The following is a 21,753-nucleotide window of genomic DNA, read 5'->3' as shown; positions in this document are numbered from 1 at the left end:
TGCTAGCGGGCAGGGGTCTGGCAGGGCTTGGGCTACACACCTGCCTTTGTCCACCCTCCCTCTGCAGAAGATAGGGAGCGATGGTTGCTCTCTGCAGTTAGGAAGTTGTTGTGTCGACAATTCTGGCCTGTGTTAAACCTGTTCTGCGGGGCTGGAGCAATCGTGCATCGCTCGAGTGATGGATGTGAATGACTCGCAGCCCCCTGTGATCAGCAGCTGGGAATTTCTCTAGCAGAAGAGGAAAGACACCTGCAGGGCTCCGTGTCACCAAAAGTACAGGTTCATTTCCTGATTTCTTCTTCTCCCTCTTCTTCCTGTTTGAAAGATGTGTAAGGAGAGCAGGACGTTTGGAAATTGCTCTGCTGAAGAGGGTGAAAAGAAAGCAATTGCAGTTCCCACGTGTGACACAGACAGGGGGAGAGATTTAATCCTCGTTTGCATTTGTGTGCATGCACTGGGGTGGGGGGAATGTTTGCTCTTAATCGCCCCCCTCCCCATATCAGATGCAACACTACAGCCTCTGCCAGGAGAAAAATCACAGTGATGTGGGGAGAGGAACTCCCCCTGCCCCATTTCCACCTCTTTCTAGTAGAGGAGTGTGGTAGCCGTGTTAGTCCACTCTTAAGGTTATCAATAGAAATCAAACAAAATAAAACATGGAAAAGAAAATAAGATGATACCTTTTTTATTGGACATAACTTAATACATTTCTTGATTAGCTTTCGAAGGTTGCCCTTCTTCGTCAGATCGGAAATAAGCAAATGTGCTAGCTGACAGTGTATATAAGTGAAAACATTCAAGCATTACTATGACAGTAAAATAGATACTATTGGAGATTCTACATGGAATGTTGCTACTATTGGAGATTCTACGTGGAATGTTGCTACTATTGGAGATTCTACATGGAATGTTGCTATTCCACTAGCAACATTCCATGTAGAAGGCTGCGCAGGCTTCTGTTTCTGTGAGTCTGACGTCCTGCACGTACGTGCAGGACGTCAGACTCACAGAAGCAGAAGCCTGCGCGGCCACGTTGGTGATCTACAAGGGCCGACTTCTACATGGAATGTTGCTAGTGGAATAGCAACATTCCATGTAGAATCTATAGAAATCAAACAAAATAAAACATGGAAAAGAAAATAAGATGATACCTTTTTTATTGGACATAACTTAATACATTTCTTGATTAGCTTTCGAAGGTTGCCCTTCTTCCTCAGATCGGAAATAAGCAAATGTCTTATTTGCACCTCTTTCTAGTAATCCCCGCATACGTTTAAGCTAGATACGAACAAAGAAGCGAAACTTAAAAGCAGCCGTTAGTATAAATTGTTCCTTCATAAAGTATCCAGCACTGAATAGACAAAAAACCCGCTCCCCCACCCTGCAAAACACAGAAAACAGATTTGATTACATTTTTTCACCCCGGCATATTTTCTTTTTTCTCTTTCTACCGCAGACCCCTCACTTCCCCACTGCTAAGAATCTGCTACGCTGCCCCCCCCCAGCCCCTCCACCCTCTGCACTTGCGCTGAAGTCCCTCCCCAGCGACGTCGGTGTCCAGGAAAGGGTTAACGGCGCCGCCTTTCCCTCCCTGCCGGCTTGTTTTATTTCCCTCCTTTCACTTTTCATTTCCTCCATAAATTTTGCAGATCCAACCTGACGCTGATTTGCGTTTGTTTATGATAATGTGGCAATTCGACGCACTGATAATACAAACACACAAGAGAGACAATTACAGCCCCAAACGTCTGCCGTTTGTCAAGCGGAGCTGGCAGGGCTCTTAATGGTGGCAGGGGTGTGGGCTGCCTCACCCTCCAGATGTCATATTACACTGCTGCTGCTGCTGTGGTCACCCCTTTTCTACCAACCACCCCCCACCCCCCAAACACACACCAAACGAGAAATACACTCCACCCAAAGCCAGATCTTCCAGCATTTTATTTTCACATTCATACAGCATCCTAAACCCAGGTACAGTGTATCAGATTATATGCAGGTACAATGAGTCCCAGCCCTCAAGAGCTTACAGTCTACATGTTGTGCACATGGCCGCTTTAATCACCTATGCAGTGGCATAGGAGCCAACTTTTCAGAATTATTGGGGGTCCTAAACCCAATAGAAATAACCCCTCCCTGGACACATACAAGGTACTCTCTCAATATTGGGGGTGCTCAAGCACCCACAGAGCTGGTTCCTATGTGCAGTGGCATTCCTTGGTCGACTGTAAACCTGGGGCAGATCGCTGCTGTGCACCCCCCCCCCCCCCGGTGCAGCATTATCTGCCCCCCCCCCACTTGCGCATCACCATCTGCCCCTGCGGCGCATCACCTCCAAGGCTCCCCCCCCCCCCCCGGGTGCATTCTTCTTACCTGCTGGGGTGCTGGGAGTAACCGCACTGCTGTCAGCTCTGCTAGTTCCCTGCTCCCTCTGCCCCGGAACAGGAAGTAACAGCAGAGGGAGCAGGGGGCCGATGGCCACACGGCTGCTCCTTGCACCCCTCCTGCAGCATGCACCTGGGGCGGCCCACCCCCCACTGTCCCACCCTCGGTATGCCACTGCAGCTTGGGGCCTTGGGCAAACTTTTGTGGATGTCCCCCCTACAGTCCAGTGGAACAGATTCCTAAGCCCCCTGCCCACCCATTCCCAAAAAAGCCATTGTCTGGCTCTCTGCTGGTTCTGCCCCTCAATGTCCATGTCAGATCCGTCAGCTGGGTGCCCTCAACAGCAGCTCCACACCTTTTATATCACTTTTTCTTTTGCTGGAAAAGTGGGGGTGGGGGGGTAAGGAAGACACTGGGAAGATGCTGGACCAGAGTGCAGAGATGCTTAGGGTGGCCGATCCCAAAGAGTGAGAATGAAGGCTAATGAGCGAGCTTTTCTCGTGCTGCATTCGGGGTATAAGTTTGGCCAGTGGTGAAGGGACTGAAGTTTGGGGAAGGGGCTCCTGGCTACATTTATTGACAAATAATGCCTTCATGTGACTCTAAAAATGGATTGCTGTGTCACAGGTGAAATGTTACATATTCTAAATTCAATTATTTCAAACAATTAACCAACACTAAACTGTACAACATATATGGAAACATTTCAACTGTCTTTAAAGACCCTTCAAAAGGCAGGGTCTCATAAATTAAACATGATCAGACACAATTCTGCTATATTGACATCCACCTCAACACCACGTTTTCTAAAATCCCATCTGATATTATAACAAACTAAATTAAAAAATTTTGATGCCCCTTCAGTAAGGCCAACGCACAAACCCCTCCACTGCAAAACATTATGTGCAAACTTGTGTAAAAAACACATTTAGAACCTTACAATACCTGTGCTATGGATCTCTATACAGAAACTACATACTTACTTGCAGAATACTGCACCTTGGTAACACACACAAAACACAGGCAGACCCTCAACAAATATGAAACAAGCGACCACAGATCAGTTAGAGAGAGTTGAAATCAAAAAATTAAACTGGAACCTCAGGAAGTCAGACCCTGTATTCAGCAAATATAGAGAAACAGAAACTGAAATGCAAGATACCAAAGATGTACATTTCCAAAATCTGACATATTCCAATTAATACATTCAAAATAAAATACTTTTTCTACCTTTCTTGTCTGAGCTTTTTATTTTTTTTCCCCCATTCACTTTGCTCCCAGTGTCTCTCTTCTGCTTTTCTCTGTTTTTATTTCCTGGCTTTGCAGGGTCTCTGTCCATTTGACATTTCTTCTGTGTCCGTGTCCACCATCTATCTTCCCTATTTGTCCTGTCCAACATTTCCCTTCTGTGTCACCATTCCATCTCTTTTCCAGCATCACTCCTCCATCCCCCTTTCCAGTATTACCCTTCTGGGTGCCTATCTCATCTCTTTTCCAGCATGTCCCTGTTCCTATCCTCTCCCCATGTTCACCATCTGTCCTCTCAGTGTCCTTATCCCCCCCCCCCTTTTCAGCATTACTCCTCTGTGTTCCTGTCCCTATCTTCCCCCCATGTTCACTATCTGCCCTCTGTGTACTTACCTCCCCCCTTTTTTCAGCATTGCCCCCAAAAGTGTGCCTACCTCCCTTTCAGCATTGCTCCCATGCCCCTATCCCCCCTTCCCTTTTTCAGCACTACCACTCTCTGTATCCCTAGCTCCCCTCCCCATTTTCAGCATTGCGTCGTGTCCCTATCTTCCTCCTTTCAGTATCGCCCCCTTCTGTGTCCCTATCTAACCCCGTTGAGCATTGCCCCTTTCTGTGTCCCTATCTCACCTCCTCTTTTTCAGTATTGCCCCCTCTGTTTGCCTATCTACCCCTCTTTTTGCATTGCCCCCTCTGTGTGCCTATCTATCCCCTTTCAGCATTGCCCCCCCCCCCCATGTCCTTATCTACCCTCTTTGAGCATCACCCCTTCTGTGTCCCTATCTCGCCTCCCATTTTTCACAATTTCCCCCGTGTGCCAATCTACCCCCCTTTCAGCATTGCTCCCCTCTGTGTGCATTTCTACCCCATTTCAGTGTTGCTCCCACCATGTCCCTATCTCCCCTTCCCTTTTTCAGCATTCCCCCCCCTCCCCGTGTTCCTATCTACTCCCCTTTTTCAGCACTGCTGACTCTACCACTGGACTGTATTTTGCACAGGGCTCTGCTTTTCAACCCCCACTGACTTATGCAAATGAGGCATGGCCTCCGATCCTCCATGGGGCCACCCCAGTATTAACCTGTTGAATGCAGGGACTTGTAGTTCCGATTACCCCGTTTAGTTTCTCGAGAAAATGAAAATGAGTGGAGGAGTGGCCTAGTGGTTAGGGTGGTGGACTTTGGTCCTGGGGAACTGAGGAACTGAGTTCGATTCCCGGCACAGGCAGCTCCTTGTGACTCTGGGCAAGTCACTTAACCCTCCATTGCCCCATGTAAGCCTAATTGAGCCTGCCATGAGTGGGAAAGCGAAGGGTACAAATGTAACAAAAATAAAATAGATACTATTGGAGATTCTATATGGAATGTTGCTACTATTGGAGATTCTACATGGAATGTTGCTATTCCACTAGCAACATTCCATGTAGAAGGCTGCGCAGGCTTCTGTTTCTGTGAGTCTGACGTCCTGCACGTACATGCAGGACGTCAGACTCACAGAAGCAGAAGCCTGCGCGGCCACACTGGTGATCTGCAAGGGCCGACTTCTACATGGAATGTTGCTAGTGGAATAGCAACATTCCATGTAGAATCTCAAATAGTAGCAACAGTGGAGGAGTGGCCTAGTGGTTAGGGTGGTGGACTTTGGTCCTGGGGTCCTGGGGAACTGAGGAACTGAGTTCGATTCCCGGCACAGGCAGCTCCTTGTGACTCTGGGCAAGTCACTTAACCCTCCATTGCCTGCCGCATTGAGCCTGCCATGAGTGGGAAAGCGCGGGGTACAAATGTAACTAAAATAAAAAAGTACAAGTCCCTTCATGCAATAGGTTACAACCAGGACTTAGAATAGTCTGTTCCTTACGACACGGAATCAGAGGAAACCCCTAGTAATCAACTTTCTGACAACTACAGATGAAAAACCAGAAAGGAAAATCGCTAATATGATTCTCTAAACCAGGGGTGTGGGGAAGCAGCAAACACCACCGTTTTAACATCCACAGAATGAACAAAGACATCCTAATGTCAGTAAACCACAGCTATTATAGAAGCCACTAAGGAGACCCCCCCCCCCACACACACACACACACAAAAATTATACAGTTACCACAGTCAACTTTTACTAGGACTATTGTATAAACTCACCACAATCAATCTATAAACTGACCACAACCACTGCATAAACACTCAGCCATGAAATAAATGGAAAGAGATAATCTGTTTACATCTAATTCCTCTGTGCTGAGCTCGGCCCCTCCATCATTTCTCCTTATTCAACACTTAACTGCAGTGCAAGAAGGGCTGTGATAATATTTATCTTAGCACATCCAGGTACCTTTTTTCTGCCCCAGACAGATGACAGAGCTGAAAGATCCTCGTTTATGAGAGTTTAAAGGTTTCTGGGAGAGGAGAGAATTGAAAGCTGCCAGTTCTAATTTGAAATCGGTTTTCTAAAAGTACTGAAGGATGCCGTAGCAAAGATAGCATTACCGTGTTTTCACCTTGATATCTTTCTTGCTTTGGCACACAGGCAGTAGAGACTGGAGGGTCAGAAAAAGATTTTAGTGCCACTGGGCATAAGAAGGTGGCTGAGGCTGGAGGTGCCTCTGTGACCCTAAGTTCAACCCAGAAGAATCAATAGGGTGACACTTCTTTTAACCTAGCAAGGGGTCAATGCAGAAAGCTTGGGTTAGAGCCATGTCCGCTGCTTCCTAATGCAAAAAAATTTAGCTCCCCAAGGGCCGCCTTTACGCGTGCCCAGCCCGCGCCAAAATGGACTTACCGCCCGACTACCGCGTGGCTCTTACGGTAATTTCATTTTTATTCACACGTTCGATACGCGCATCTGGAAAATATTTTTTAATTTGCTGGTGGACGCCAAGTGGCATCTGATGTGCGTAGGTCCTTACCGTCCAAATTCTTTGACCGCTAGGTCTATGGCTGGCGGTAAGGTCTGAGACCCAAAATGGATGACGCGTGGCAATTTTGATTTTGCCGCACGTTCATTTTCATGGGGGGGGGGGGGGAAGGAGGCCTTTTTTTTTTTTACAGGTGCGCTGAAAAATGATTCTACGCGTGCCCCAAACCCGCGCCTACACTACCGCAAGCCATTTTTCAGCCCGCAGGATGCAAAGAAGGCTCTGTTCAAATAATCTGTGCCAACGGCAGAGCACACGCCACACATCAGCTCAAGGGTGTGCGTTAGCCTCAACTGCAGCTCTTGTACAAGACCTCCAGTCTAGACTCCCCCCTTCCGACACCTACGTCCCTGGTGCACCGGTGGGACCCCTCAGACTCAAGGCCTCCCAAAAACATCCCTAGTAGCCCAACTGAACCCCAGCAAACATTCCTGGTGGCCAGTGTGGGCTTCCTGGACCTCCCACCCTCTGATCCCACAAATGACCAGTGGCGTAGCAAGGTCGGCCGCCACCCGGGGCGGATCGCCGCTGCACACCCCCCCCCCCCCGGGTGCAGTGGCATCTGTCCCCCCCAGGGTGCAGCATGACACCCCCCAGGCGCATCAAGCTCCCCCCCCCAGCGCAATGTCACCCCCTCCCCGGGTGCATTCTTGGCTGTTGGAGGGTGCAGTGAGCAGCCGTGCGCCTGTCAGCGCCCTGCTCCCTCTGCCCCGGAACAGGAAGTAACCTGTTCTGGGGCAGAGGGAGCAGGGAACCAGCAGAGCTGACAGGCACGCGGCTGCTGCGTGCACCCGGGGCGGACTGCCCCCACCGCCCCGCCCTTCCTACGCCACTGCAAATGACCCTGGTGGTCCTAGTGCACCTCCTGAGTCCCCACCACCCTCCCCACGCACTTTGAAGCTGGGAGACATGCACGATTGCTCACTCGCTCCTGCCTCTGTGCCACCATCTAAAAAAAATGGCTGCACCTGACCCCCATGTGGTACATCCCAGGATCCACGGTGCAGAATTCAGCGCTACAATTTTTTCAACATGGTGGTTCAAAGGCAGGAGTGAGTGCGCAGTGTTCCTGTCCCCTACCCTAAGGAGCATAGGGAGGGTGTGGGGAATCTGGGGGCCTACTAGGGTTACCAGGGATGTTTTTTGGGGGGTTCAGGTAGGGGAATCCTCTGCTCCTGTGCTGTATCTCTATGCCAGCCTTGAATTGGCGTAAAATTTTAGTGCTACAAAATAAGTTAACAACTGCATTAGATTTTAATTATATCCTGGCCACACTCCATCATTCCTGCCCACTGCTCTACCTTTTAGCTGAACGGTTTTACACTGATTTCCCCATGTTAATCGTTCTTAGTGTAGGAAGCCAAGCGGAAACCACTGCACTAACAGACAGCGTAGCTTACTGCGTCAGCCCCAAAGTCACAGGAGGTTCTGCGCCGAGGGTGGATGTGTTAATGAACTGGGCAGAATAAGCTGCCCTTGAATCGCAGCGGGCAGGAGGTGTCGTGGCAGCATTGTGCGACCTGTGACAGGTGCAAGGCAGAGGCCCTTCTAAGCAGAAGGGTGAAATCGGTCTTAAACCTGGGAATCTGCAGTAGGTGTTACGTAAACTGCTTAGACTGTTTGTTATATCGGCAGAATATCACATAAAATGAACATCCAGGCTCAGGGGGCTTCCAGGAGTATCCCAAGCCAGAATCGTGTATGCCTTGTGCGACACACTTCCTACTTCCATTGCTTTCAATGGAAAGCAATGGAAGTAAAACCCGGCTGGCTCAATCCGTCCTCCTTTTTCTGGAGCCATATGGTAACCCTATTCCCTCCCCCACCCCATACCACAGGGAACACAATCAGTGGGCACCAATTTTTGTGCCCACGGTCTCCCTTGCACTATGTGTGGCCTGCACCGCCTGCTCTGCTCTCAGGCCAGCCCTAGGTGCTTCAAGCTCCCTGCGGAAGAGTAAAAGGAACAGAGTCAACTTTTGGAGTGTGTAACCACAGGCCACAGTGCACTAGAGACAGGGCTGTCGAGAGACATAGCCGGGCCCGGGGCAGACACCGCCCCCCCCCCCCCCCCCCCCCCGGGCCTGCTTACTTGCTTGTCTTCTGTCCTGCTAGCTCTGCTGTGCTGCATAGGTCCTTCTTCCTGCTGCGTCCAAACAGGAAGTACTTTACATAGGAGGCGGGACATGGCAGGAAGAAGGACCTATGGCCAGCAGAGCAGAGTTAACGTGATAACTCTACTCTGGGCAACACAGGAGCAAGAGAGCTATGCTGGTGCTGGGCGGGCACCAGGCCCCTCTTGGGCCGGGCCATGGGGAATTTTGCCTCCCTTGCCCCCTTCTCGGTGGCCCTTGCTTGTGATGGAGTAGGCTTGCTGTAGCCTCTTACCTTCCCTCCCATCTCAGTATGATCCAGTCCCCGTCCCCCTCTGCACATCCTCCTCCTGCCACTAGGAGGGAGAGATTGGTGCATGTGGCCTGCCACTGCTTCCCTGCAATGTCAGCTTCACCATGACATCTGAATGTTGCAGGACTCGTAGTTCCAAGTGAAGCTGGCAGAAGCAGATGCTGCTCACTTCCTGCTGGTGGGAAGGTGGGGAAGATTGCTCTTAGGGCCACTGAGAGACTAGGCCGGGCCCGGGGCAAGGCCGCCCCCTGTCTCTCCTCCCCCCCCCCCCCCCCCCCCCCCCCGCCGGTGCAATCCGCGGTCTCACCTGCCTGCCTCCACGGCTCCAGGCCCCCTGCATTCAAGGCGGCAGTCGCAGATCGCCTCTCTTCGGGCCTTCTCTCCCTGTGTCCCGCCCTCGTCTGATGTAACTTCCGGTTTCCGCAAGGGCGGGACACAGGAAGGGAAGGCCCGAAGAGAGGCCATCTGTGACTGCCGCTTTGAATGCAAGGGGCCCGGAGCCGAGGAGGCAGGCAGGTGAGACCGGGAACTGCAGCGCCGGTGGCCTGACCCCGGCGCCGGGCCCCCCTTGGAGGGCCAGGCCTGAGGAATTTTGTCCCCCCCCTCTCGGTGGCCTTGCTCTTAATAATGGGGAAGGCTGATGCAGTGTTAAAGCCCCCGTGTTGCGCTCAGCCTTCTTGTTTTCTCCACACATCTCTGCATTTGCATAAAATTTTATTTTATTTTTTGTTACATTTGTACCCCGCGCTTTCCCACTCATGGCAGGCTTACATGGGGCAATGGAGGGTTAAGTGACTTGCCCAGAGTCACAAGGAGCTGCCTGTGCCTGAAGTGGGAATCAAACTCAGTTCCCCAGGACCAAAGTCCACCACCATAACCACTAGGCCACTCCTCCACTGTTGCTACTATTTGAGATTCTACATGGAATGTTGCTATTCCACTAGCAACATTCCATTAGAAGTCGGCCCTTGCAGATCACCAATGTGGCCGCGCAGGCTTCTGCTTCTGTGAGTCTGACGTCCTGCACGTACAGTACGTGCAGGACGTCAGACTCACAGAAACAGAAGCCTGCGCAGCCTTTTACATGGAATGTTGCTAGTGGAATAGCAAACAGAAAAAGAAGCAAAAACTGGGCCTTCAGGATTGAGAAAAAAAATGGAGTCCTTTAATATCACAAATACCCGACACGGGCCGTGTTTCGGCGTACAGCCGCCTGCATCAGGGGTCAATAAACTCCTATCGGTCAACTTGCAAAATGTAGCGCAAGAAGTAAGTGAACCAGTCGGGGTAAAACTCCCGTTGTTTGAACAGCTCGTCTCTATTCAGAAAAACGCCTTCAATCCTGACAACCGCCATGTAGAATCTCAATAGTAGCAACATTCCATGTAGAATCTCCAATAGTATCTATTTTATTTTTGTTACATTTGTACCCTTCGCTTTCCCACTCATGGCAGGCTCAATGCGGCTTACATGGGGCAATGGAGGGTTAAGTGACTTGCCCAGAGTCACAAGGAGCTGCCCTGAAGTGGGAATCAAACTCAGTTCCTCAGGACCAAAGTCCACCACCCTAACCACTAGGCCACTCCTCCACTCATAGCTTCATTAGAACGGCTTTAAAAAGTTCTCTACGAGCTCATGTCTGCTGGAGACTTTGCACAATTAGCTCTTACGCAAAACTCCTTCTGCTCAGTGTGCGGAGGGCCAAAAAAGCTAACAGGGTGCTAGGAACTATTAGGAAAGGGATGGTGAATAAGACCAAAATACTATGATGCCTTTATATCACTCCATGATGCATCCGTACCTTGAGTATTGCGTTCAGTTCTGGTCGCCGTATCTCAAAAAAAGATATAGCGGAATTAGAAAAGGTTCAAAGAAGAGCGACCAAAATGATAAAGGGGAATCAACTCCTCCGGTATGAGGAAAAGCTAAAGAGGTTAAGGCTCTTTAGCTTGGAAAAGAGATGGCCAAGGGGGGATATGATTGAGGTCTATAAAATCCTGAGTGGTGTAGAACGAGTAGAAGTAAATCGAACTTTTACTGGTTCTGAAAGTACAAAGACCAAGGGACACTCGAGGAAGTTACATGGAAATACTTTTAAAACAAATAGGAGGAAATATTTCCACTCCACGAATAGTTAAGCTCTGGAACTCTGTGCCGGAGGATGTGGTAACAGTGGTTAGTGTATCTGGGTTTAGAAAAGGTTTGGACAAATTCCTGGAGGAAAACTCCATAGTCTACTATTGAGACAGACATGGGAAGCAACTGCTTGCCCTGGGATTTGTAATATGCTTCTTTTAACTCCTAATCCTTACTCACTTGTTCAGTACCCATGTTCTGTCATTCCCACCTTAGTAATATCTCTTATTTGTCCTGTTTGTCTGGCCTAATTAGATTGTAAGCTCTGTGGAGCAGGGACTGTCTCTTCATGTCCAGTGTACAGCGCTGCGTGCATCTAGTAGCGCTATAGAAATGAAAAGTAGTAGTAGTAATAGCTTCCTTAACATTCAACTTAAATTGATGTGTGATGGTGTCCTGCTGTACAGATTTGTGTAGTTGTCTGCTGCACAAAGCACTTCTCTTTATCCTGCCCCCATCAAATTGCATGCAGACATGACGCCAACCCTCTATACAAGTGTCTGCGCAAGCTTTCTGCATCAGTCCCTTTACCCTGATTGCAGAAAGCCATGCATTAGGAGCCACTGCATGGGTCAAGTGCAGCCATTTTTAAAGATGGCAGCGTGAGGGCAGGAGCAAGTGGGCTTTAGTTCTGGCTTTTCTTGAAGCTACGCAGGGGATTAGTCTGGGGGTTGTGGGGGCCACTAGAATCCAGGGCTAATTTGGGGGGGGGATGATCGGAGGTGGGTGGTTCAGAAGACACCAGGGCTATTTGTTTGGGGGGATTCCATTTGGGGTGTCTCTAGATAGCAGGGCTACTTTTGGGGGGTGGGGAATCATAGAGGTGGAGGGTCTACTAGAACAGGGCTATTTTCTGTTTTTTGTGGGGTGCAGCAGGTTGGGGGTCATTTTAAATGGGTGAATCAGGGGTGTGGGGGAGGGCTATTATCTTTTCTGCCCCATGCAACTGCTTTGGGTGTTCAGGTTCCCCTGTTGAGCTCACCCTAAAGACTTCTGCTGCAGTTTTCTGCCTGGAGGTGGAACAGATATTGACCACATTATTTTAATACGCTCAGGGCCGCCGAGAGGAGGGGCAGGGGGGACAAAATTCCCACAGTCCCCTCCACTTGCCCCCCCCCCCCTCCATCCACCACCGAGCTGGGCCTTCCCTCCCTGTGTCCCGCCCTCATCTGACGTAACTTGCACGAGGGCGGGACACAGGGAGGGAAGGTCCGAAGGGAGGTGATCTGTAGACTGCCGCTGCTGCGCTTCCTTCACACGGAGCGAGGTCGAGATGAGGCACTATGATTTGAATTCAGGGGGGCCTGGCCTAGTGGTGGACGGAGGGGGGCGGCGGCGGCAATGACGATGACCGCAGGGGGGCCCTGGGATGGCCTTGCCCCAGGCCCGGCCCAGTCTCTTGGTGGCCCTGAATACGCTATGCCCCAATATCTACCGTGCAAGTTAAAGTCTGCCTTGATCCTCTCTCTGTGTCATGCACATAGACCTCTTGGCAACTGCCCACTTCTGCTGTAATAGCTTTCTGCATGGGCTCCTTTGACCCAGTGCCCTGGATGCTGGGGGCATTTGGGCAGTCTGCTTCAGAGGGAGGTTTGCAGGCAGTTCACCAGAAAAAAAAATATATTTTTTGCCCTTTGCTCTCAGCTGATACCATGAACACTCTGCGCTACGTCACCCCCGCATAGGTGGGGGTCTATCCTCACATGGAGAAATCCCAGAGAGGCATTTCTTGCACCTTGACCCACATGTGTCCAGGACAGTGCAAAGGGAGGGGGGGGGGTGAATAGTCACAGCTCTAATCCACCGAAGCCTTATTGTTTCAGCTTTAAATAGGGGTAAATGCCCCAGAGAAACCAAAGAAGCGGGGTACCCCCTCCCCAACTCATGAGTGGCTGGGGAGGGGGTACACTTAAAGGCTCATTCCTGGGACCCTCTGCCATCTAGCTGAGAAACTTATGCCGCGGGGGGGGGGGGGGAGAGATTTGCAGGAGTCCCACTCCCCCACCCCCTTTAGGTCCCTCTCTCGCATATTTCACCAAAACACCCCGGCAATAGACTCTCTACCTCCCCCCCCCCCCCAACCTTTTCATCCCAAAAGTCAGCCCTTTAAAGCAACCTTCCCTGCAAACAACCCGGCTTCGACAGAGCTTTGGGTATGGGGGGGGGGGGGGGAGTGCATAATCTGAAGGGTTTAGGGGGCGCCGGCGCGGAAGGAGTTAACCGGTCTCCCCTCTCCTCCCCTCCCCGTGGCTGTTTGTTAATGAGCCGCGCGGTGCTGAGGGAGGGGGGGGGGAGGCGGAGGACGGGGAGGGAGCAGCCCTCAGTGCCGGGCTGGATCTGGAGGAAGGAGGAGGTTTCCCTGGCTGCTGCGGAAAGAGAGAGGGAGCGACCGCAGCCTAGACAGCCCCTGCCATTCCGCTCCATGTGCCAGGGGCCACGCTGAATCCCTGGGAGCTGTCAGAGAGGGGGAGATCGGGGCATTGCACCCCCGAAGGCTGCAGGAAGGGGCAGATCGGGACATCGCACCCCCGAAGGCTGCAGGAAGAGAGCGACCGGGGCATGTCAGCCTGAACGCTGCCAGGAAGGGGCAGATCGGGGCATTGCACCCACGAAAGCTGCCAGGAAGGGGCAGATGCGGGCATCGCACCCCCGAAGGCTGCAGGAAGAGAACGATCGGGGCATGTCAGCCTGAACGCTGCCAGGAAGGGGCAGATCGGAGCATTGCACCCCTGAACGCTGCCAGGAAGGGGCAGATCGGGGCATCGCACCGCTGAAAGCTGCCAGGAAGGGGCAGATCCGGGCATCGCACCGCTGAAAGCTGCCAGGAAGGGGCAGATCTGGGCATCGCACGGACAGGAGCGATCGGGGGGGCACCGGAGCCCTGGCAAGCGCAAGGAAAGGAGCTTCAGTCTAGGTAAGGCGCAGCAGCCGGGTGGGTTGTGGACACGGTCGACTTCCCGGGGGGGGGGGGGGGGGGCTCGGGAGGTGTGTTTACTTTCTCTCCCCGGTTGCACGGTGGTCGTACCTGGCTTTTGACAGCCTTTGTGCAGCGGTGTAGGATTGATTACAGCCCATGTGAGTTTGGATAGTAACGTGTTTGGGGTTCCAGAGGTGGCACAGCTGACCACCCCTGATCATTTTTGCAATTATAAAATTGAACGTCTGACACCTACTGTTAAATGATATACAATGTAAACGTCTCTCCTGCACCTGCAGAAAATACGCTCTTGGTTTTTTATATCTGCAATTTTGGAGTAGCACCGCTGCTCGCTAAAAAAAAATAAAAAAAATGGCAAGGTAGGAAATCCTATTTTTAATATCATTAAGAATAAATGTGTCTTTGAATTTCGCAGACCATAGACTGTTTGGTGTCATATGCCCGTGCAATTGTTTCATTTGCCCTGGATTTTGCTGTGTTTTATGTCTGTCTGTCCGTCCGTCATCCTCCTTCCCGAGCACCTCTCGTTCTCTGTGCATCTGATTTAACATCGCACCGTAAATCAGTCGCTCGCTGTCTGCTTCTCCCTTTCGTGGTGACCCTTTCAGATGAATAATGGATAAAAATGAGGGACCAGGGAGCACTTCTTTACCTCGAAATACCGACCAGTAAACAACCTTCAATATTTTGCTGATGTGATCTTGCAGGTCCAGTGCAAAGAGGAGACCGATACAACGAGGGAAACTTTTTTCTCGGGGGGGGGGGGGGGGGGGGGGGGAGGGGTAGTGTAGCCCTGTTAGACCGCTTCAAAGCACGGAAATAAAGGTGAAACCTTTTTATCGGAGCAGGTTATACATATTTTGCTATTAAGGAACAGAAACTTCCTTTTTGTGTGTGTGATTTTTTTGGGGGGTGGGGGAGGGGTAGCTTAAGAATGATTTGGTTCCAATCTGTATGGCTGGGTTGCACTCATTCAGCAATGGGTCAGGGGTTTTTGAATTATGTCCCTTACTTGTCTGGCAGGTCAAAGCAATGAACCTGACAGATGAGATGGAGTTTAAAGAAGACAAACCAGCACTGGACTGGACTTTATTACAGACACCACTGTCTCCCGATGTTCAGTTTTCCTGCCTCTGTTCACGGTTTCTTGCCAGGCCAAAAGCTGGCTTTCCTCTTTTTTTTTTTTTTTCTGAGGCTTTGGGAGAGTTGATGAATCCTTGGTGTGAAAACACTGGTATTTCTGCAGACATATGTTCCGTGTTCTTCACATGTGAGTAATTCTTTAAATAAAAAAGCTCAGCCTGTAACAATATCTTTGTACAGTTCCAGTCTTCCCCTTCTGATGGACAATGTTTTCATAGGCACATTAAAAATATATATATTTTAAAGTCCGGCCTCAAGGTACATAATTCCATAGCTTAGTAACTTCTCCAAGTTCCATGTTTTAGCTCTTGTCAAAATACACCAAAATCCTGACCCCAATATTCACTAAGCCGGCTTATTTTTAGGCTAAATAAATTTGAGTAGGTTTCTGGGATAGGGAGGGAGGTGGGGCTGGGGACTCTGACAGCCGTTTTAAACATGATGTTAACAATTCTATTTAGAAATGTTTGTGCTGTGTCATGTTACCCTACAGCCCTTCTTGTGAGCGCAACTGGAAAAGGCCTTAAGGGGATCTTCAGATCAGCCCTTAAATGACGTGAGTTTGGGATAAAATTTATTTATGACAGGTCTCTCTTAAAACTCCAACCCAGGACTCAAATCAGTTTTGTGAAGTGATACAAGGCAGGCAGCTTACTTGGAGCCTGCAAACAGACAGGACCAGTATCTGTTTACTATGGTAAAATTAGCTGATAGGTAAGAGAAGTGATTGGGTAGAGATGGTGCCCTCATTGAAGGGGAAAGGGAACTGGGACTTGACATACCACCTTTCTGTGGTGTTTTCCAACTACATTCAAAGCAGTTTACATATATTCAGGTACTTATTTTGTACCAGGGGCAATGGAGGGTGAAGTGACTTGCCCAGAGTCACAAGGAGTTGCAGTGGGAATTGAGCTCAGTTCCCCAGGATCAAAGTCCACTGCACTAACCACTAGGCTACTCCTCCGCTAGCAACAGTCCAGGACGTCAGACTCACAGAAACAGAAGCCTGCGCAGCCTTCTACATGGAATGTTGCTAGTGGAATAGCAACATTCCATGTAGAATCTCCAATAGTAGCAACATTCCATGTAGAATCTCCAATAGTAGCAACATTCCATTTAGAATCTGAAATAGGGAAAGGGAAATGGGACTTGATATACTGCCTTTCTGAGGTTTTTGCAACTACATTCAAAGCGGTTTACGTATATTCAGGTACTTATTTTGTACCAGGGCCAATGGAGGATTAAGTGACTTGCCCAGAACTAAAGAATGACTAAAGAAATCAGCTTTTGGGTCTGTTGTAGGCCCCTGCCTCCAGGCAATATACCCAGGTGGTCTTCCACTGATCCTGAGCACAGGTGGTGAACCCTTCAGGTTTTCCCTGCCAGGTAAATACAGCCATAGATTGCAAAACACAGATTTAATCAGATACAGGGATGTGATGAGGAGATACATGAGTTTGGCTGCCCCGCTGCTCCTTAGCCCTCCTCTGCAAATTGCTTTTGAATGTGACAAATTAGTTTGTGAAGCAGAATGAATACAGATACCATCCCGGAACACGAAACAGCATTCTTCAGAGGCAATGGGGTTGGAGATTTGGACCTTTAATGTGCTCACTCAAGCTCTGGTGTTCCAGTGGTATTAGGGTGGGTGGGTAGCTGCCTCTTCCATTCATGCCTGGTTTCTGGATGGGTAGGAATGGGACATGCATTGTCCACTGAGTTTAAGAAGCTTCTGTGCCAGTCTGCACCGTTTCTTTCATATCTGGTCAGACTTCGTCGAATCTATCTGTACTCACGTCTGTGCATTTATAGGCGTAGCAGTGATCAGTCTTCCAGTAAGAAGATATAAAGCAGGAGATAGCAAACCACATCACCAAGATCACTCATTGCACTGAATTCTGCTAGGCAGAGCTGGGTCCAGAGAATGTGGTAAAAGCAGTTAGCTTAGCAGGGTTTAAAAAAAAAGGTTTGGCTAGCTTCCAAAAAGAAAAGTCCACAAGCCAGTATTAAAATGGACTTGGGGAAAATTCGCTGCTTGTTTCTGGGATAAGCAGCATACAATGTATTGTACTGTTTTGGGATCTTGCCAGGTACTTGTGACCTGGATTGGCCACTGTTGGAAACAGGATGCCGGGCTTAATGGACTTTTGGTCTATCCCAGTGTGGCAATACTTATGTACTTGGGATTCTAAATGGAATCTTGCTACTTTTTGGGGTTCTAAATGGAATGTTACTACACTTTGAAATTCTGCATGGAATCTTGTTATTTTATAGAATTCTAAAATCTTGCTACTCTTTGGGTTTCTGCCAGGTACTTGTGACCTGGATTGGCCACTGTTGGAAACAGGATGCTGGGCTTGACGGACCTTCGGTCTGTCCCAGTATGGCAACACTTATGTACTTATATTCTCTGGCTTGCTGGGAGGAGGGGCCTACCAGTTAGAGCAGCAGACTGAAAGGAAGAAGCCAGGGTTCAAATCCTGCTTGGCCCACCGAAGAGCCTTGTGACTTTGGTTGGTCCTGCATCCCCTATTGCTTCAGGTACAATTTTAGATTGTAAGCTCTCTGGGGTGGGGAAGGGGTAAATATCTACTCTGCTGTATCTAAAAGATATGAGCTAAATCCAAATAAATGAAGGAGACGCTGAGACCCCTGTTAGGTGCTGCTTTAGCTTCCCCCTAGTGGTGAGGAGGTGTTGGGGGAAGGGGGGCAGGTTCCTTCTCATTTCACATCTTATGTTTTTGTGGAGACAACAGTTTTCTGCCTTCTCCGATTCTCAAAGCGAAGGTTCTGCTCTTTTGAATTTTCTCCGATTCTCAAAGCGAAGGTTCTGCTCTTTTGAATTTTGGGATCAGGTCTAATAGGATTCTTTAAACGGGTCTCAGAGCTGGTGACTGTGCTGTGTCAAGTCTTCTTCCTCTCCCCCCACACCGTCAGCTGTCACTGCTTCTCACATTTCTTCCTTTTGTCCTTGGACTCCTCCAGCTCCCCCTATCCACTATTATCCATCTCTTAAGACATTTCTTCACCTCTGTTTCTGCTATTTTTGCTGGGGTTCTGTAATTTGCTTTCTCTCTCCTATGTGCATTTCGTGATCATCAGAAATCATTAACCAGCTCCTTTCCTAGCTCACATTGCTCTGCCTGTGTCTTGATGGACTTAAAGTTTATATAATATCAGGGTACGGATTGGAACAGCTTCTCTGTGCAGGGTTTAAACCGGATGTGGAAACGGTTGACTGCCAATGTATCGGCGGCACAGCAGAATAAAGATGTGCCCCCTGCGCCCTTAAATTAAAAATAATAAGAATAAGCAATCCCGGTGCCAATTTGTATAAAAATACAATTCTCTACAGAAGGTTCCAGTATACATCTGCTATTTCTTTCCCAGATTATTTCACAAAAATCTTCCCCCTTTCTCATGCCGATTCTTGTGGAGGTATAAGATGATAGAGCCCTGCAGGCTGCCATGCCAGACTCAGGAAACCTTAGACCGTTTGGGGGGTAAAAGTGAGGAAAGGGATTTTTTTAAACCAGGACTTCCCAAATGGGGTGCGAAATCCCCATTTTGAGTTGCAACCCAGGCAAGCTGGAAAAAAAAAACCGTAGTAACATAGTAGATGATGGCAGAAAAAGACCTGTACGGTCCATCCAGTCTGCCCAACAAGATAAACTCATATGTGCTACTTTATGTGTATACCTTACCTTGATTTGTATCTGCCATTTTCAGGGCACAGACCGTTGAAGTCTTGCCCAGCACTAGCCCCGCCTCCCAACCACCAGCCTCGCCTCCTCCCACTGGTTCTGCTACCCAATCTTGGCTAAGCTTCTGAGGATCCATTCCTTCTGAACAAGATTCCTTTATGTTTATCCCACGCATGTTTGAATTCCGTTACCGTTTTCATCTCCACCACCTCCCGCGGGAGGGCAATCCAAGTATCCACCACTCTCTCCATGAAAAAATACTTCCTGACATTTTTCTTGAGTCTGCCTCCCTTCAATCTCATTTCATGCCCTCTAGTTCTACCGCCTTACCATCTACGGAAAAGGTTCATTTGCGGATTAATACCTTTCAAATATTTGAACGTCTGTATCATATCACCCCTGTTTCTCCTTTCCTCCAGGGTATACAGGTTCAAGTCAACCTTGTTGGCTCTGCCTTCCAACATGCCGCACTCTAATTAGGCCAGTGTGGGCTCCAGTGCCGTAGATACGGGGGGCCACGGGGGTCTGGGCCTCCTCAAACTGGCTCCGGGGTGCCCGGTTTGGCTGGCAGAGGTCCCCAACCCCTGCCAGTTAAGGGACCACGGAGGCCTGGGCCCCTGTAGATTTGGCCCTGGACCCCCCTGCCAACGACCCTCTCAACACCACCTCCCACCACCAACCCTCCCCCACTGCCGCCATCGGCTACCTTTGCTGGTGGGGGACCCCAACCCCCACCAGGCGAGGTCCTCTTCTTCCGGTGCAAGGCTCCGTTCTGTTTCTGTGAGTCTGACTTCCTGCACTTTGTACCCCAACCCCCACCAGCCGAGGTCCTCTTCTTCTGGCGCAAGGCTTCATTCTGTTTCTGAGTCTGACTCACAGAAACAGAACGAAGCCTTGCACCGGAAGACAAGGACCTAGGCTGGCGGGGGTTGGGGTCCCCTGGCATCAAAGGTTGCCGACGGCGATGGCAGCGGGGGAGGGTTGGCGTTGGGAGGGGGATCGAGAGGGTTGTCGGCGGGGGGGGGTCAAAGTTGGTGGGGGGGGGTCGGTGGTGCAGGGAGGGGCTAAAATGTGCCCCCTCACCTTGAGCTCTGGACCCCCCTCCCGTCGAAGTCTGGCTATGCCCCTGGCGCCGGGGGCATGTTTGGGGGGAGGGCGGAGAGTAGGCATGCCCAGCGCTAATCGGTTACTGCAGCTGCTTTGCCGCATGCCAACTGACTAGCGTTTGGTTAGCGCGTGAACCCTTTCCGCCTACTGAATAGGGTCAGAAATTAGCTTCTGGCCATTAATAGAAAAACCGGAGATGCGACCGTTTTACAGCCGCAGTAAAAGTGGCCTGAGCATGCGGGGAAACCCACGTGCAGATCATAGGACACAGCGCATGACCCCTTTTAGTTCAGCTTAGTAAAAGGGCCCCTTACTTTTCTATCCAAATCTGATCTGTCGGAGGTTCGGGGGAACAGAACATGAGGGGTGTGTGTGTGATAGTTTTAATTTCAATTTATTTGATACATTTTAGTTATCTGTTTTCTACATTTTATTTATTTTAATGTTGTCTGATAGAAGTCTAACATTTTTGCAAGAACGGTCTCCATTGTTTAAATCCTCACCATTACGTATGTCATATATTTTATATTTTGGCTTTTTTTTTTGTTTACTTTTTATTATGCTGCATCCTGACTATCACATATTAAATACATTTTCTTCGTTAATCATGTCACAAGATATGTTTTTATAATTTTGTTTTAGATACACATATATTTTTTGTGATATTTTCGTGTTGTAATGCGACATTTCTTCACTTACACTGTTTTATATTTTTTTACACTCCTGAGGCAGGCCTGTGGCCGAAACACAGATCTGTGTCGGGTCCTTAATAAAAGATTTCTTGTTCGACTCAGTTGTCCCAATCTCTGGAGTTAATGGTCCGCTTCCCATTCTTTCTTTTGTTTTCTTGTACTTCCGTGGGATTTTGCCGTTCATCCACCTAGTGGATTATCCTTCCCTATTCTTATAGAAGGCTAAAATTTTTGCATGAATGTTTAAGTCGATCCTGTATTTTATGGAATTCTTTTCTTACTACGGGTTCCTTTTACTATGCTGTGCTAATGGATTTAACACGCTCTAAATGATAAGATGCCCATTATATTCCTATGAGCGTCTTATCATTTAGCGCGTGCTAATCGTTTGTGTGCGCTAAATCTGTAAGTGCACCTTAGCAGTAGCGTACCAAGAGCGAGGCGGTGGGGACGGTCCGCCCTGGGTGCAGGCAGCATGGGGGTGCGCGTTTGTCGGCTCCGCCGGTCCTCTGCCCCCTCTGATGTTGCTTCCTGTTCCAGGGCAGGGGACCGGCAGATCCGACAAAGGCACGCCTGCTTCGCGCACCCCCTTGCTAGGAGGAGAGGTGGTGGAGTAATGCGCTTCGGAGGGTTGGGCATGCTTTAAGGGGCGAACAAGCTAGGTACGCCACTGCACTGCATGTTTTAGATTTGTAAACTGCCATGATCACACACGAATAGGCGATATAGAGAATTGTGACTAAGCAATCGTCAATATTCTGCACTATAAAGACAATTTAGGTATTACTTTTGGCCAGTTGAATAGCTGGCAGTCAGCGGTGTATCTGGATAGTGTTTTCTAGTATCCATATATCAGTGCTGAATATACTTATTTCTGAGTCGCCTTTAAAATATACCCCCTTATTGAGTAGCATTGCCTGGGATCACTCTCCTTCAATAATCTGATGTACCTTTGTAATCTAATCCAAATTGGCAAAGGAGCCAGCTCTGTGGGTGGCAGCGGGTCCTGAGCACTCCTGATATTGAGCAAGCTTCTTCATTGTTACCAGTGGAGGGTTAATCTGTTGTGTTTGGGACCCCCAATCCTTTTGA

General features: G+C 49.4%; 1 protein-coding gene across 1 annotated transcript in view; it reads left to right on the top strand.

The window, feature by feature from the left end:
- Window positions 1-13,418: 13,418 nt before the first annotated feature.
- Window positions 13,419-21,753, top strand: part of PLXNA2 (plexin A2) — a 513,443-nt gene continuing 505,108 nt past the window's right edge. Inside the window, exon 1 of the mRNA XM_030220548.1 lies at window positions 13,419-13,991. The gene's annotated coding sequence lies outside the window, so the exon portion shown is untranslated. The remainder of the gene's footprint in view (window positions 13,992-21,753) is intronic.

Source organism: Microcaecilia unicolor, chromosome 12 (genome assembly GCF_901765095.1).
Source record: "Microcaecilia unicolor chromosome 12, aMicUni1.1, whole genome shotgun sequence".
Lineage (NCBI taxonomy): Eukaryota > Metazoa > Chordata > Amphibia > Gymnophiona > Siphonopidae > Microcaecilia > Microcaecilia unicolor.
This window is presented reverse-complemented; position numbering and strand designations above follow the sequence as displayed.